This window comes from Ranitomeya imitator, chromosome 2 (genome assembly GCF_032444005.1).
Source record: "Ranitomeya imitator isolate aRanImi1 chromosome 2, aRanImi1.pri, whole genome shotgun sequence".
NCBI classification, from domain to species: Eukaryota; Metazoa; Chordata; class Amphibia; order Anura; family Dendrobatidae; genus Ranitomeya; species Ranitomeya imitator.
The window spans coordinates 420,980,341-420,997,210 of NC_091283.1; the positions used below are offsets into that span (position 1 = coordinate 420,980,341).

A 16,870-nucleotide genomic window follows, 5' to 3' on the forward strand; every position below is an offset into this window, starting at 1 on the left:
ATTTGAAGTTTTAAAGAAAATTGGTTGCCCGGTGGATTTTATTAGCCGTATTAAGTGTTTGTATGATTCATCGTTTAGTAAAGTGTCTGTAAATGGGTTTTTATCTGGGAATATTAAGGTGTGTTGTGGGGTTAAACAGGGATGCCCGCTATCTCCTATTTTATTTATATGTGCAATAGAGCCCCTTTTAAGTACTATTAGAAATGATAAAGTGGTGGATGGTGTGTTTTTACCGGGTAATAATAATGTGCCTGTGAAACTTGTTGCATATATGGATGATGTTACAATTTTTGTGAGGAGCATGAGGAGTTTTAACAGACTTTTAAGGATGGCGGAATGGTTTGGTGGTGCTTCAGGTTTTAAGGTTAACTTTGAAAAATCAGGGGTTTTATTAATTGGAGGTTTTAATATTGATGGGTGCTGTAGACTTGTAGTGGTTCCGGAGTTGAAAATTTTAGGGGTGTTTTTTTCATCAAATTGTGGAAATGTAAAGAATTGGGAGTCACTCTTGGAGCGCGTAAGGAAAAAGATTAGTCTGTGGAAATTAAGATGCCTATCGATGGAGGGGAAGATTTTAGTGATAAGACAAGTTCTTTTACCCTTGATTTTATATGTTGCCATTGTTTTTATGCCTCCAAACTCTGTGATGAAGAAGATTATTAAGGAGTGTTTTAATTTCTTCTGGGGCACAAAGATGGAAAGGGTTAGAAGAGAGGAGTTATATAAAAAGAAGGAGGATGGAGGAAAAATTTTTCCAGATATTAGAAGATTTTTATTCTGTAAATATTTATCCTTGTGTTTTAATGTTCTGGTTGGGGGGAATTCAAATTTGAAGGCTATTGTGACATATAATTGTGGTTTTTTCATTAGGAAATATAAATGGTGTGTGTTGGATCTGAAGAGACCCCATAGATGGATACCCCCAGAGCATTATTTAATTTTGGAAAGGATTATAAGAGAGTTTAATCTAGTTAATGTAGGAAAAGATATTTTAATTAATCACAGGAAAATTTTAAGGTTTTTGGAAAATAACAGGTTGACGTGTACAATAGATCTTTTTTCATCCCAAGTATCGAAAGAAATATGGCTGCGGGTTAATGTGCCTTTTGTGTTAAACGAGCAGAAAGATTTGTTATGGAGCATTGTTAAAAAGTGTTTTCCCACTAAGGACTTTAATCATAGGAGAGGGCTAGCGAGAAATGCTCAGTGTCCGAGATATGGATGTATAGAGGATGAGACATGTTTACATATCTTTTGGAATTGCGATTTTGCACAATAAGTATGGAGGAAGATCAGTATTTTGGTTGGTGTTTTAAGCGGCCTTAGGACTTTAGATTTTAACCTGGTATTTTATGGGATTGGGATAAGAAATATTGATTTTAAAATTGTTTGGTTAATAATATCTGTGATTAAAATGTCTTTATGGAAATGTAGGAATATTTTATTGTATAAGAGGACCGTATTATCTGTAAATGATTGTATCCAGCTTGGTCTTAGTTATTTATTTACATATTATTGGAAGGATAGGAAAGATGGAGGTGTACAGGAAGCAGATCGAAGGTGGAGACAGAAAAAATGGAATAAGATTCTTAATGTATAATATGCCGGTCTTAATGTTTTTTTGTGAGTTCTTACTTATCTCTTGTTCACGATGATGATTTCTTGGTTTTGGTCTTAATCCTATGAAATATGGAAGACATAAAACATTTCAATTAGAAATCTGAGTGGAAAGCGAAAAGAAAAAAAAAAAATCTGTTCTTATCAGTTTAATATCTGATACGTCCTCTATTTGGGGACCATATATTAAATGGATTTTTAGAACAGGGAGCTGGAAATGGAGCTTGCTCTGTCCACTCAACCCATTGACCCGTTATTGCAGTATCTCCGGGAACAGTGCACCCCTTCTCTGATCCGGTTTCCAAAAACAGATTGAATTGAATTGAAATCAGCACAGCAAGTTGTCGTTTAACCCTTTATGAGAATTCTTTTCAGGGTCAAAGAAGCACGTTTCAGGTGGCAAATGTAGCAATTTGCTCAATTTCACTGGACCATTTGCAACATTTTCTGTGCCTTGCTTTCACCTATGTATGTCAAGCACTGTATTGCATCCAATATGCAATCAATCAATCAATCAATCAATCAGTCTTTGCTGGTTGCAACAGGTGTGTTAAGATGTAGGCCCGAATGAGGCCTTTGTAACAGTGTTGCTAATATATTGTGCCATCTACAAAATTAGGCCCCTGCTGTCTGTGAGTATTAAGTGTTTAAATTGAAGTATCCTACGAGTAGTTCGGCCATACACACTACATTTGTGACCGCATGCATGAATTCCTTTGTAAAACATTGGCTCCCTCTTGTGGACCACGGACTTTTAATTATGTGGTGTATGATATGTATTTAAATAAAAAAGGAAAAATGGGGTCTGTGAGGATCTTGAATATGCTAGTCTTGTCTATCTTGTCTTGTACTGTGTGAGTAGTATTCTAATGCTTTTGACCAATCAGGTGCGCTGCCTGCAGTAGATAGAATCTGTGCACGGAACCTTCACCTGCTGTCACAATGGGGCCTTTAGCCATTGACTCCGGAACTCTCACGTGTCACAATGGGCTCTGGGCCTATCTAAGGCAGAGTAAAATGGTGCCGTCTTCAGTCTGCTGCTGTAACAGCAGCAGACCACATGGTAGGGGGGGGTCTGTGTCCAGCTTCAGGAGAGCTGGGAAGACAACAGCTAGCCTGTCTGGTTTTTGAATTACACTCTCGCTCTGCCTGTTTCTTGAATAGGCCTCCTTACCTTGACAAGTCAGCTGGTATGTCACTCTCCAACAGGAGAAACGTTACCCCTTAGACCCCAGTCCAGTGACTCTCACCTAGCCAAATCAGTTCTCTTGCTTCGCACTGACGAGGGCCAAGAGCCCCAAACACCGTGTCTGCGAATTGAGATACTGATTTGGCTTTAATCCTAAGTCATATTGCACGACTCGTTAATGAGTTGATTGTGACTTGTAGGATCGCTACTTACAACAGGTGCTTGCTGCTATAGAGTTGAAGTCCTCTTTTTCTCACAAGAAGCAATTTGCATATTTGCACTAATAGTTGCACTCTTGAGCGCAAAAGGGATGGAGGGTGTGTTCAAATAGGCGGAGTTATGCAGATTAGGCGGAGTTATGCAGATTTTAAAAAACGCATTGGGCCCAGCTTGAACACACCCCCACAAAACCCCAAACACCCCACACACACCCCCACACACACCAGAACTGCCATTTGAGAAGGCCATCGCTTCTCGGCCTTTTGGCTGCAATCTTGTGTCGCGGTCAGGGGGTGCGAGTGTTTCCTGGCAGCGTGCTGCTAATTTGCTACTGCGGTATTTGTACCGGCAGAGAAGATTGAAGATTGAAGATGTTCATTAAGAATACTATTCGTGTGGTCGTGGAAGGTAGTGCCAGAAACAATGTGGTGTACGTGGTTCGTGACCTGCTGGAGGAAAAGGCTGGAGCTCATCGGACTGACATTTTCAGCGTCAACGAATTTCGTAATCAAGGTATATATGATGTTACCTTTGTGAGTGAGCCTTGTTGTTTAACTGTCTTTGAGTGGCTCAGAAGTCATGATGGTGATCCATGCCTGGAGGGAGTGTGGGTGGAGCCTCTGTTTGGGCTCATGGAAAAAGTTGTGACTGTTACTGTGTATAACCCGTATACTGAAGTAAGTCTGCTGGAGCAGTTCCTGGCTCGGTACTGCGAATATGTGAAGGGTGGAGAGAAGCAAAGAAATTGTTTTGGCATCTTTAACTGCAAATACGTGTTTCGTGTGAAACTGAGGAGAGACCCAAGTTGTTTGGGAGGTTTCGCCCATCGCCCGGCGAACTTTTCAGTAGCAGGTCAAAGGGGCTTTCTGACATATGCAGGGCAGCCTCTGTACTGTAGGAAGTGTTTCCAATTTGGGCACTTACAGAGCACCTGTGAGAAGAGTATGGTTTGCCGCAACTGTAAACAAGAGGGCCATATGGCGGCTCAGTGTCCAATGCCACGTGAGTGTGACTAGTGTGGTAATACAGGGCACCTGTATAAGGACTGTCCATATGGTGGGCCAAGGAGGCCAACTAGAGAGGAGGAGAGGCGGGAGGAGGAAGAAAAAAAGCGTGAGGAGCGGAGGTAGGAGGAGGAGAAAAAGAGAGAGGAGGAGGTAAAGAAACGGGAAGAGGAGAGGAAGCGGGAGGAAAGCAAGGCTTCTGCGCAGCAGAGCGCTGAGGTAATTCCGCCCTCTATGATTGAGAGACGGCGGGATAGAAGGCAGGAGGACAAGGAGGCTGAAAGGAGGAAGGAGGAGCTGGAGGACAAGTTATTTTGGAGAGCCGCAAAGCAGGAAGAGCGTGCTATGGCTAATAAAAATAAGTAAAAAAAGGAGGTTCCAGTTACCAAAGCAGAGGAGTTGGGTGTGTTGATGGATTTTGATACTTCTGGGGCGGAGGAGGTGGCTGAATCTGTGATTCCTGAGTCTGACCCAAGAAACATTGGTGCTTTTTCCTCACAAGAGGAGCCTGGAGGTCGAAAGTGTCCCAGGGAGGGTGGTGGGGAAAGTTTTGACTTTGAGGTTCCAGAAGCAGGAGCGCCTCAGAGGAGGGTTGGGCGGAAGAAGACACGTGTGGAGGAGTGTATGGAGGTCAGCGGCTCTGAAAGCTGTTCGGCGCAGATGGTGGAGGAGGACAGTGGCGACACTGCTTAGTTATGTGCTATTATTTCAGTAGCTAGGTGTTTTTGTACATAGTATTTGCCTTAAAAATGTTTTTTGCTTTTTTATGTTTTTCATGTAAGTTGTTTAATGTCCTTTTTGTAGGTTGTTTTTTTTAGTATTTTTGTTTCTGTGTATGTTATGGGTTTTGTAATTATATCACAAAATGTGAGGGTCTTTAAAAGTAGGTTGCGGCGGGCGGCCATTTTGGATTTTTTTGCAACGCAAAAAGCAGGAATTTTTTGTTTGCAGGAGTGTGGGATTGTGGATGATGTGAAGGGTAGTGAATGGCCTCATGGTGCGTCTTTGTGGTCAGGGAGTGCCTGTAATAAAAATGATGGTGTGGGTTTTTTGGTGAAGGGAAATGATGTGAGTTTGTGTAACTATATGGTGATTGAGGTTGGAAGGTGTGTGTTGGCTAATTTTGAGTTTAGAAATGTGCGTTTTTGTGTTATTAATGTATATGCGCCTGTGGAAAAACAGGAGCGTAAAGTTTTATTTGAAAAAATTAAGTTTTTTATTCCAGGGAGAGTACCTGTTGTGATAGTGGGTGATATGAACTGTGATGTGGGAAGTGTGAATGTGGATGTGGCAGGGAAAGCGTTAATGGATATGGTGAGTGATTTTGGTTTAAAGGATATGCAGTGTGCATGCAAGATAGCTCCGTTGTTAAATACGTTTTTTTCTGATAGTGGGAGGGTGGTGTCTAGACTGGATTATTGTTTTGTTTCAAAAAATCTGATTCCTGTTAGTTATGCACAGGAGAGTGTGGTTTTTTCGGATCATGTGTGTATGAAGTGTGAATTGGATTTGCATGTTAATGAGGTGGCTGGGAAAGGTCTGTGGAAGTTGAATGTGAGTTTGCTGGAAGGAGGGGGTGTGAGAGAGGAGTATAAAAGAATTTATGCAGATTGGTGTGGGTGCAGGAGTGATTTCAGAAGTGTGTGTGAATGGTGGGACTGGGTTAAATGGAAAACCAAGAGTTTTTTTAAAAAAGTTGCATAAGTTGAGGGCCGGAGGGATGGATGTGAGTGAAGATTTAGTGAAAGTGAAAAAAGAAGTGAATGATTTTTTGTTAGAAAGAGGGAGGAGTATTGTGTACAGGGCCAAGATAGAGAATTTGGAGAAGAATGAGAAGTGTTCCCGTTTTTTCTTTAAAAAAGTTTTTGGGAAGAGACAGAGTATGAGTGTTTTGAATGGGATGGATGGAAATGAAGTGAGTGGTGTGGACTTGTGTGAGGATGTGGCAAAGTTTTATGATGATTTGTATGCTGTGAAATGGAGGGATCAAGGTTTGGAGAGTGAGGTGCTGAGTGTTTTGGAAAGTAATTTAAATAAGATAGAAAGGGAAAGTTTGATGGGTGATGTGACAGGTGAAGAAGTATGGAAGGTGGTGTGTAGTATGGCGTTGAATAAAACACCGGGGGAGGATGGTCTACCGGTGGAATTTTATCGTGTGATGTGGGATGTGATTGGAAAGGATTTTGTGGATGTATGTAAGTATATGTGGGCGAATGCAGAGGTGGCAAATGGTATGCGTGCAGGGGTGGTTGTGTTATTGCCAAAAAAGGGTGATTTGAAAAATCTTAAAAACTGGAGGCCGATCACATTGCTAAATTGTGATTATAAAATTTATGCGAAGCTTTTGGCCAACAGGATGCGTGGCGTGGTTGGGAGTGTGGTGGGTGAGGAGCAACGTTGTGCGGTGCCTGGAAGACGAATACATGGAAGTTTGTGTATGTTGAGAGATTGTTTGTGGGACTGCATGAATCGTAAGAAGGGGGTGTATGTGTTGAGTTTGGATTTTGAGAAGGCGTATGATAGGTTGGCGCATGGTTTTTTGTTTAGTGTGTTGGTGAGGATGGGATTTCCTTCTGAATTTGTTGAGAGAGTGAGAAGTTTGTATAAGAATATTTATAGTTGTGTGTTGTTAAATGGAAATGTGGGGAGGAGAGTAAATGTGTTTTCGGGTGTTCGGCAGGGGTGCCCTTTGTCCCCTATCGTATTTATTTGTGCAATTGAGCCATTGTTATGTCTGTTGAGAAAAGATAAGGTGATTCAGGGTGTGCAAGTACCGGGGGTGGGGGGAGAGAGTGGAAGATGAGTGGTTATATGGATGATGTGTGTGTGTTGTGTGATTCAGAGTGTTCGGTACGGCGTATGAAGTTGTTGGTTTCTATTTTTTGTGGAGCTTCAGCTTTTAAAGTGAATTGGGAGAAGAGTGAGTGTAAGAATTTTGGGGGGAGGAGTCTGAGCGATGATGCTGGAGTGAATGTGGTGAGTGGACCGATAAAGGTTTTGGGCGTGAAATTTTCGGAGAAATTGGATGGAGAGGAAAGCTGGGTGGATGTGAGAGAGAGAGTGGAGCGTAAGTTAAATTTTTGGAATTTGAGGGATCTTACGTTTTTTGGTAAAATTTTAGTTATTAAGAGTGTTGTGTTACCTATTTTTTTGTATGTTGCGATGGTTTTTCCACCAAGCTACATGTGTATTAGAAGATTAAATAGGGTTTTTTTTTTTTGGGGGGGGTTCATGTATGGAGCGTGCAAGGAGAGAAATTGTTATGAAGAGTTTGGATAAGGGGGGACTGGGTTTCCCAAATTTGAATGTATTTTTTGGCGTGAATATTATGGTGTTTGTATTAGGTGTGATTAGGATGGATGGGAAGTATGCATGTATGTGTAGGTTTTTGTTTGGAAATTTCTTGTTTCGTTTGAAATGGCGTGAAAGAGATCTTAGGAGCCCAGTGGCTTTTGAGGTTCCTGTGTGGTATGTGTGGGTTTACAAATTTTTAGTGAAGTATGAACTCTGTGATGTGGATGTGAGATTGTTAGAAAAGAAGAAAGCTGTATATAAGATGATTGAGTGTAGAGAGATGGAATGTGACATTGGACGAGTTTACAGGCTATCCTTGCCAGATCTTAAAATGGTAAGAGGGGATGATGTGCAGAAAGTATGGAAGAAGGTACGTATGAATGGTATGACAAACAGGCAGAGTGAGATTGTATGGCAGTCATTGCATGGGCTGTTACCGGTGAGGGAGTTTCAGAAAAATCGGGGTTTAGTGAGGAGTGAGAAGTGTCCGAGGAGTGGATGTGGTGGGAGTGAGAGCGTGGTGCATTTGTTTTGGAATTGTCAGTACGCTAGAAGTGTGATTGCAGGTCTGGGTCGGTTGTGTAAGGAGCTGTGTGAGGTGAATCTGTTGTCTTTTGAGCTTTTTATGTTTGGATTGGGTATGTGTGGGGAAAAGGAGAGAGTATTGTGGTTAATGATGGCATGTATAAAAGAGGTTTTGTGGGATGTGAGGAATATGTATGTGTTTAAAAGGAAGGATATTGAGGTTAAAAATTGTATAAGAATTATTTTGGGAAAATTGTATTTTTGCTTTGTGTGTGATCAGAGGAGGATAGGGGAGGTGGATGCAGAGGGAATTTGGAAAACTAAAAAGTGGAAACATTTTGTTAATGTATCTTGAGGTTTTTTTGGTTGTTAACAATACATTTTGTTGTGCTTTCCAATGATGATGAGAATGGCGGTTACATTGAGTATGTGGCATGCTGTTTTGGGAGTTGAGTTCCATATAGTTTTGGATACCTGACTGTGGAACTTCCCATCTGAGGGAAAAAAAAAAAAGTCTGTCTAGGAGGTTCTTTGAGTGCTGTCCCTCGGCCTTCTGGCATCGCCACTTCGGTGGCTTAAGCCAGATGCTGCTATAGGGGGATAGTGAGGAAGAAACGGGAAAGCGATCCTTGAGGCGTGACTATGGGAGTCAAGCTGAAATTTGCTGGGACCGGGGACCCCCGGGTCAAGAATGGATTCCGAATTGAGGTCGCTGAAGAAAAGAAGGGACACTTCTTCCTGTCCTACCTGGTGAATGCCATCTTCTATGATGCCCTGAAGGTAAAAAAGACGGATATTGTTTGCCTGCAAGAATTTAGGAAAGATGGAAGGTACGTGCTGGTTCTTTCTACTATGGCTGCTTGCCAAAACCTCTTCAGAACCTTGACTGGCTTTAAAGAGAGCACCCTTTCAGATGGACTTATTTTCACCGTTCTTTATTCTAAGGGGGATGTCCCAGTGGTTGTGTTCATGCACAATCCTTTTTGCTCCCAGGATAGTATTACTGCTTTCCTGAGGAGGCATTGTGTCTTTGTGCAGTTTTCTCACAGGATCAATAACGAGGAGGGCTTGTGGACGGGTAAATACAAGTACTTTGTCAGGTTTGCGGTGGACCCCCAGGGACCAGGGGGTATTCACTATCCGCCTATGAACTTTTCAATTGGAAGAGATACTTGCTTTTTGTATTTTCCTGATGCTCCTTTCTTGTGTAGAAGGTGTAGTACTTATGGCCACATCCAAGAGTCCTGCAGTAATCAGCCAACCTGCAGGAGGTGCAACGAGACCGGTCACATGGCGAGAGACTGCAAGAACCAGGTAAAGTGTGATGCTTGTGGTGAGGATGGACATGTCCTTCGGGAGTGTCGGGGCAGAATCACACCTAGGTCCTTTGCACAAGTGACCGCGGTCAGGCCTGCTACTCCAACTATTGTTGCTGAAACTCCATTGAGCCCCCTAGCAGATATCGGGGAGGCAGTCGCTTCCAGTGAGGAAGAGGACAACTCGGAGATTGAGGACATACTTGAGGACATACTTGAGGACGCCCAAGTCCAGCCTCGTGGGTCAGATGGTTTTGGCATGAAAATTTTGGAAGTGGAGTCACCTCTCCCTCTCCAGTCTGGTGTCCTTGGAGAGGGGGAAATGGATTTGTCGAAATCCCCAGCTATATCTTGGAGTGAAACTGCCTCGGAGGAACCTGAAGGTGGTGGCCAAGGAGACTTGTCTGCTGCCAGGTCCTCTGATGAGGAAGAACCTTGTGTTTCCAGGAAGAAGCCTAGGACTGAGTGTCCCTCTGTTGCTCCTGTGTGTGATAGTCCGGTGGGTTCTCGGGTTTACCCGCCAGATGTCTTTTCTCCTGAAGAGGTGACTTTTGGCATCCCGCCAAGTGCCAATAACTTTGACGTGCTTGATATGGGCTGAACATTGTTTTTTTTTTCTTTTCGTAGGTTTTGAGGGATTCCCCTTTTATGCCGCATCATTCTGGTTGGGACATTGTGTCCCTTAATGTTAGGCAAATTAGATCTGTCACCCGTAGAACTACTGTTCTGGACTATCTTAAGAGTCTAAGTGCAGATGTCTACTGCCTACAAGAATGCGGGATTTTTGAATCTCCAGGGGATAAAGACTGGCCATATGGCCAGCATGTCTGGTCGGGATCAAGTTCTAATAAAAATGATGGGGTGGGAATTTTAGTTGGTAACAAAAATATTACCATTGATAGTTATACGGTTGTGGAGGTGGGTCGGTGTATTATTGTTTTTTTAAGTTATAGGGGGTGGAAGGTTAGAATTATTAATTTATACTGTTCTACAAAAAAAGAAGAGCGACTTGCTCTTCTTGAGAAATTGAGTTTTTTTCTTCCAGGGAAAATACCTACTGTTTTCGTTGGTGATTTCAATTGTGCCACAGAAGGAAATGTGGACATTACAGGGAAAAAGTTGTCCCAACTAATCTTTGATTTTTCTTTCTCAGATGCTGCAATTTTTGGGTATGGCACTCCACCACCGCCAACATATTATGCTGACCGAGGTAATATTACATCTAGAATAGATAGGATGTTGTTTTCTAAAAATATGTTTTGTTCAGGTTTTGCTCAACATAGGGTTCCTTTTTCTGATCATGAATGCCTGCGTGGAGTGTTGAGTGCGAATGGGGACATAGTGTATGGGGGAGGGGTGTGGAAGTTGAATTTGAGGTTGTTGGAGGATGAAGAGGTGATGAATGAGTTGGAGAGAAGGTATGCAAGTTGGAGGTGGCGTAAGTATGATTTTGATAGTGTGCTTGAGTGGTGGGATTGGGTGAAGTTGCAGATGAAAAATTTCTTTAAAAAATGGGGCTACAGGAAAGCTGCCAGATATCGTAATAGATTTAATGATTTAAGCAGAAAGATTGACTGGTTATGTGGGTGTGTTGCAAGTGGGATGGATATGTCTGATCAGCTTGTGGTTGCAAGGAATGAGTTAAAATGTCTTATAGATGAAAAAGGTAAAGAAATAATTTACCGAACCAAAATAGAGCATTTAGAAAAAAACGAAAAGTGCACGAGGTATTTTTTCAAAAAAATGAATGGAAGGAAGTTGGATTTGAGTGAAATAGTTGGTGAAGACGGATCTTGTGTAACTGGGAAGAATGTTTTGAAAGGTGTGAATGAGTTTTATAGTAAGTTGTATGATGAGAAATGGATTGATTCTGGGCTTGTGTCACATGTATTGAATGGTGTGGATAAGAGACTTGGCTCAGATGAGTGTGATATTTTATGTGATGACGTTATCCTGGATGAGGTGAAGAAAGTGGTTATGAGTGCTAAAAAGAATAAGACGCCTGGGAATGATGGGCTGCCTGTGGAACTGTATGTGAAAGCTTGGGAGTTTTTGGGTGGTGATTTGACTGAGGTTTGTAGGTATATGTGGATGAATGGTGTTTTGTGTAAGTCTATGAAAGAAGGTGTAGTGGTACTTGTTTTTAAGAAGGGTGAGAGAAAGCATTTGGAAAATTGGAGACCCATAACATTGCTTAATGCTGATTACAAGGTCTATAGTAAGTTGTTAGCAAATCGTATGCGTGAGGTGATTGGGTGTGTGGTGGAGGATGACCAAGTGTGTGCTGTGCCTGGTAGGAGTATGAGTGATAATTTACTGTTGTTAAGGGATATGCTTGGTGACTGTAAAGTAAAAAAGCAGAAGTGCATGGCTCTAGCGATTGATTTCGAAAAGGCTTTCGATAGAGTTTCTCATGTGTTTTTGTTTCAAGTTTTGGAGAATTTTGGGTTTCCTAGGGTTTTTCTCAATGCTGTTAGGTCTTTGTATGATTGTGTGTCAAGTGAGTTCTTAGTGAATGGCTGGCTAAGTGAGAAGGTGTTGATTAAGTCAGGAGTTAGACAGGGGTGTCCTATGTCCCCTGTCTTGTTTGTATGCGTGATTGAGCCTTTGTTGTGTTTAGTGAGACGTGAGAAAATGATGAGAGGACTGTTAGTGCCCGGGAGTGGTGGTAAGCATGTGAAGGTGTTAGGCTATATGGATGATGTGGTGATTGTGAGTGAAAGTATGGCATCAATGAGTAGGGTGAGGCTGCTTCTGGATTTTTTCTGTGGTGCGTCTGGGTTTAGGGTCAATTGGAATAAGTGTAGTTTCAAGTGTTTTGGGGATGATAGTATTCGCATGGATGGAGTTAAGTATGAAGAGGGTGCAATTAAGATTTTAGGGGTATTCTTTAATGATGATCTGAAAGGGAATGAGAGTTGGGATGAGTGTGGCATGCATGTTGAGCGAAAGCTGAATTTTTGGAGGATGAAAGAGCTTTCTTTGCGTGGCAAAGTTTTAATTATCAAAGCTGTGGTTTTTGCCTATTCTGCTTTTTGTGGCTACAATTTTTCCATCTCCCTATAGGAAAGTTAAGAGAGTAGAGAAACTTATTTTTACTTTTTTCTGGTGTAGCAAGATGGAGAAGCTGAAGAGGGATAGCCTTTATAAGGCCTGCCAGCATGGTGGGTTGGATTTTCTTAATATTGAGATTTTTTTTAGGACTCCATTATATTAAGACAGTTGTGGTTCTGCTAAGTAAAGGTAATAAGGGTGCATGTATGGCAAGTTATTCTGCTGGTTGGATGTTGTATGGTTTATGTTGGAGAAAGAGGGATGCAAGAGTGCCTGTTTCTTTTAAGTGTCCAGTGTGGTATGAAGTGATTGAGAAGTTTGTTAGGAAGCATGATTTGTTGAGTGTGCCGATGAATGAGTTTAGAATGGTTAGGAGTGTATATAGGAAAATCTATGCAAGTGAGGTCGAGTGTGATATAGTTGGTTTAAGAGGGAATGAGGTTGCAGATGCATGGAGGATGGTGGACACGTTTGGGATGTCAAACAAGCAGAAGGATGTAGTGTGGATGGCGCTCCATAATATCCTTCCAGTGAGAGATGTACAAAAGAGAGATTTGATCAGATCAGATGTGTGTCCAAGAGATGGATGTGGTGGATGTGAGATGGTTATGCATGTGATGTGGAACTGTGGGTTTGCGTATAATGTGTGGAAGTGTGTGGGAGGATTGTGTAAGTGTTTGGCTGGAGTGACTTTTGTGGATTGGCTTGTGGCTATGTTTGGGATTGGTGCTTGTGGATGGGTGAAACAGAGAGTGTTATGGTTAATTATGGCTTGTGTGTTGGAGAGTTTGTGGGATGTGAGGAATCTTTATGTGTTTAAAAGGAAAGTAATTACTGTAAATGAATGTGTCAAGATTATTCTTTCTAGGTTGTTCTTAGTATATAAGTTAGATTGTAGAGGCGGTGGTGGAACAGATGCTGAGGGAATATGGAAGTTCCAAAAGTGGCGTTATATTGTGAAATATCAGTGATTTTTTTGGAGTCTTGTATCTTATGAGTGTAATAAGATTATCTTTCTTCTGCTAAATAAGGTTGCTTTATTATTAAAAAAAATATATATGGCCATGATGATGAGACGTTTTTAGCAAGTAAGTATTGGAAATTCTTACAGATTGCTTTAAAACTAACCTGAATGGTTAAAAAAAAAATCTGTTCTTATCAGTTTAATATCTGATACGTCCCCTATTTAGGGACCATATATTAAATGGATTTTTAGAACAGGGAGCTGGAAATGGAGCTTGCTCTGTCCACTCCACGCATTGACCCGTTATTGCAGTATCTCCGGGAACAGTGCACCCCTTCTCTGATCCGGTTTCCAAAAACAGATTGAATTGAATTGAAATCAGCACAGCAAGTTGTCATTTAACCCTTTATGAGACTTCTTTTCAGGGTCAAAGAAGCACATTTCAGATGCCAAATGTAGCATGTTGCTAAATTTCACTGGACCATTTGCAACATTTTCTGTGCCTTGCTTTCACCTATGTATGTCAAGCATTGTATTGCATCCAATATGCAATCAATCAATCAATCAATCAGTCTTTGCTGGTTGCAACAGGTGTGTTAAGATGTAGGCCCGAATGAGGCCTTTGTAACAGTGTTGCTAATATATTGTGCCATCTACAAAATTAGGCCCCTGCTGTCTGTCAGTATTAAGTGTTTAAATTGAAGTATCCTACGAGTAGTTCGGCCATACATACTACATTTGTGACGGCATGCACGAATTCCTTTGTAAAACATTGGCTCCCTCTTGTGGACCACTGACTTTTAATTATGTAGTGTATGATATGTATTTAAATAAAAAAGGAAATATGGGGTCTGTGATGATCTTGAATATGCTAGTCTTGTCTATCTTGTCTTGTACTGTGTGAGTAGTATTCTAATGCTTTTGACCAATCAGGTGCGCTGCCTGCAGTAGATAGAGTCTGTGCACGGAACATTCACCTGCTGTCACAATGGGGCCTTTAGCCATTGACTCCGGAACTCTCACGTGTCACAATGGGCTCTGGGCCTATCTAAGGCAGAGTAAAATGGCGCCGTCTTCAGTCTGATGCTGTAACAGCAGCAGACCACATGGTGGGGGGGGGGGGGGGTCTGTGCCCAGCTTCAGGAGAGCTGGGAAGACAACTGCTAGCCTGTCTGGTTTTTGAATTACACTTTCGCTCTGCCTGTTTCTTGAATAGGCCTCCTTACCTTGACAAGTCAGCTGGTATGTCACTCTCCATCAGGAGAAACGTTACCCCTTAGACCCTGTTAGGGCTAGCGGAACGCACCAAATAATAAGACTGATAGTGTATGGTGCGTTCGCAGCCCGGGGTCCACCGTGCAGAGATGGAACCTGCTGCTAAGTAACGACGGACTATATGGCGGTACTCATAAGAATACACACGTGGGTTAAACCTCACCCAACGTGAAGGAAGCGATCCTGTTGTGTCACAGGATCGCGGTACCACACATAGAAGGCGAGCAAGCAGTCAGCGAACTTAACCCCAACTAGGATTGAAGTCTGATTAGACCCTTGCTGGCACAACACCTCAACTGGGTGTGTAAAGGCAACACTTATAATTAGAGCACCGAAGTGCGAACTGTGCCTTGCTGGCAGGCACCACTAAGCACCCAGACGAGGGTCAGGAAGCGCACTACTGGCGCGTGGCGCCGCACTGGCGGTCACAGCAATAGACGCTGATACGTGTGTGACACGTTGAGTGATTTGTCGGGCGCTAGATAGCAGCCATACTCCATACGCGAACAGTCATACAATAGGGTAGGGGTATTTAATGAACGACTTGCACTCACAACAAACACACGTATTCAATTGTACACTAGCGCATGGCCGTGCGGTCATGCGCAGTTTATATAGTTGCAGCACAGGAAGTGGCCACGGAAACTTTGCCCTTCCAGGACCTGCCAAGAGGACCAATGGAATGTGCTGCAGAGCCTGAGCACATGACCCTCGATCTCCAACGGGAGATCTTGCCCTGGGCATGCTCAGTGTGTGCAGACAAGGACTTAGTCCCAGAGAAGTCCGCTCGCTGCTGACCAGCACTGGGTTTAATGGCCGAAGCTGAAGAAGCAGCAGTAACTCTCTGTAGAGAGTGAGACTGAGCAAGACGCTGGGACCGACGTCCCTGCTGAGCAGACTCCACTGCGGCTGGATAAGAATGGGGGACCGCAGCAGAGATGGCTCGAGATTCCCCCTGTGCAGAAGCAGGAATTCGAGACCTAACATTACCCCCCCTCCTAGGGCCCCCCCCCCTCCTTGGGCCTCGCTACGCTCGAAAGCAGCAATGAGCTGTGGGGCCCGAATGTTTTCAGCAGGCTCCCATGACCTGTCCTCTGGGCCATAACCCTTCCAATCCACCAGATAGAACTTTTTTTTGTCGCGTACCACCTTGCACCCCAAAATAGTGTTCACCTCGTAATCGTCCGTAGACGAACCCGATGTCCCGGCAGATGACTCGGAAAACCGGGACATGTATAGGGGTTTCAAGAGGGACACATGAAAGGTGTCGGTGATACCCAAGCGTGGAGGAAGAGCCAAATGGTAGACCACAGGATTAACCTGTTCGAGAACCTTGAAGGGACCCAAGCAGCGAGGAGCAAACTTAGTGGACTCAACTCGCAGCCAGATGTTACGGGCGGAGAGCCACACCAAGTCGCCAGGAGCAAAGGTCGGAGCGGGGCACCAATGAACATCGGCGGAGGACCTCATTCTCTCCTTGGAGGCCCGAATGGCATCCTGCGTGCGGTCCCAAATGTCCCGTGCCTCCACAGCCCAGTCTGCCACCCTGGAGTCAGCAGAAGACACAGGCATGGGCACAGGAACACGCGGATGCTGGCCGTAATTTAGGAGGAATGGAGTCTGACCAGTGAAGTCGGCTACGGCATTGTTAAGTGCAAACTCTGCCCACGGTAGCAAGGATGCCCAGTCATCCTGTCTGGCCGAAACAAAATGTCGCAGATATGTGACCAAGGTCTGGTTGGCCCTTTCTACCAACCCATTCGTCTCGGGATGATATGCCGAAGAGAGATTTAACTTAATACTGAGTAAACGACAAAGCTCCCTCCAGAATCGAGACGCAAACTGGGGACCCCGGTCACTAACAATTTTGTCTGGCATACCGTGTAAGCGAAAGATATGCTTGATAAACAGGACAGCCAACGCCCATGCAGATGGTAGCCGAGGAAGAGGCACCAAATGCACCATTTTGGAAAAATGGTCGGTGATCACCCAGATAATGGTGCAGTTACGAGACTTGGGTAAGCCCACCACAAAGTCCATCCTGACCATCTCCCAGGGCCTGTCAGCCACGGGCAGAAGATAAACCAAACCAGCTGGCCGTTGCCGAGGAGTCTTGTTCCTGGCGCAAGAGACACACGCCCGAACGTACTCCGCAACATCACGAGCCATATGCGGCCACCAGTATGTCCTCGCCAGTGACTCTGATGTCCTTTTAGCACCAAAATGTCCACCCACCCTGGACGAGTGCGCCCAAGAGAGAACCTCCGGTCGCAAACTAGATGGAACAAAAGTCTTGCCCGGGGGCACAGACTCCAGCGAAACCGGGGCCACGGTTCTCAAACTCTCGGTGGGGACAATAAGCCGAGGCTCCTCCTCCTCCTCCGTAGATGACACAACGGAGCGAGAGAGAGCG

At 43.7% G+C, this 16,870-nt stretch overlaps 1 non-coding gene and 1 pseudogene across 1 annotated transcript; both read left to right on the forward strand.

The window, feature by feature from the left end:
- Nucleotides 1-1,700: 1,700 nt before the first annotated feature.
- Nucleotides 1,701-1,904, forward strand: LOC138668183 (U2 spliceosomal RNA; annotated as a pseudogene).
- An 11,425-nt stretch (nt 1,905-13,329) lies between these two features.
- Nucleotides 13,330-13,519, forward strand: LOC138668087 (U2 spliceosomal RNA). Its single transcript, XR_011319076.1, has one exon. It is a non-coding gene; the product is annotated as a U2 spliceosomal RNA (small nuclear RNA).
- Nucleotides 13,520-16,870: the final 3,351 nt, after the last annotated feature.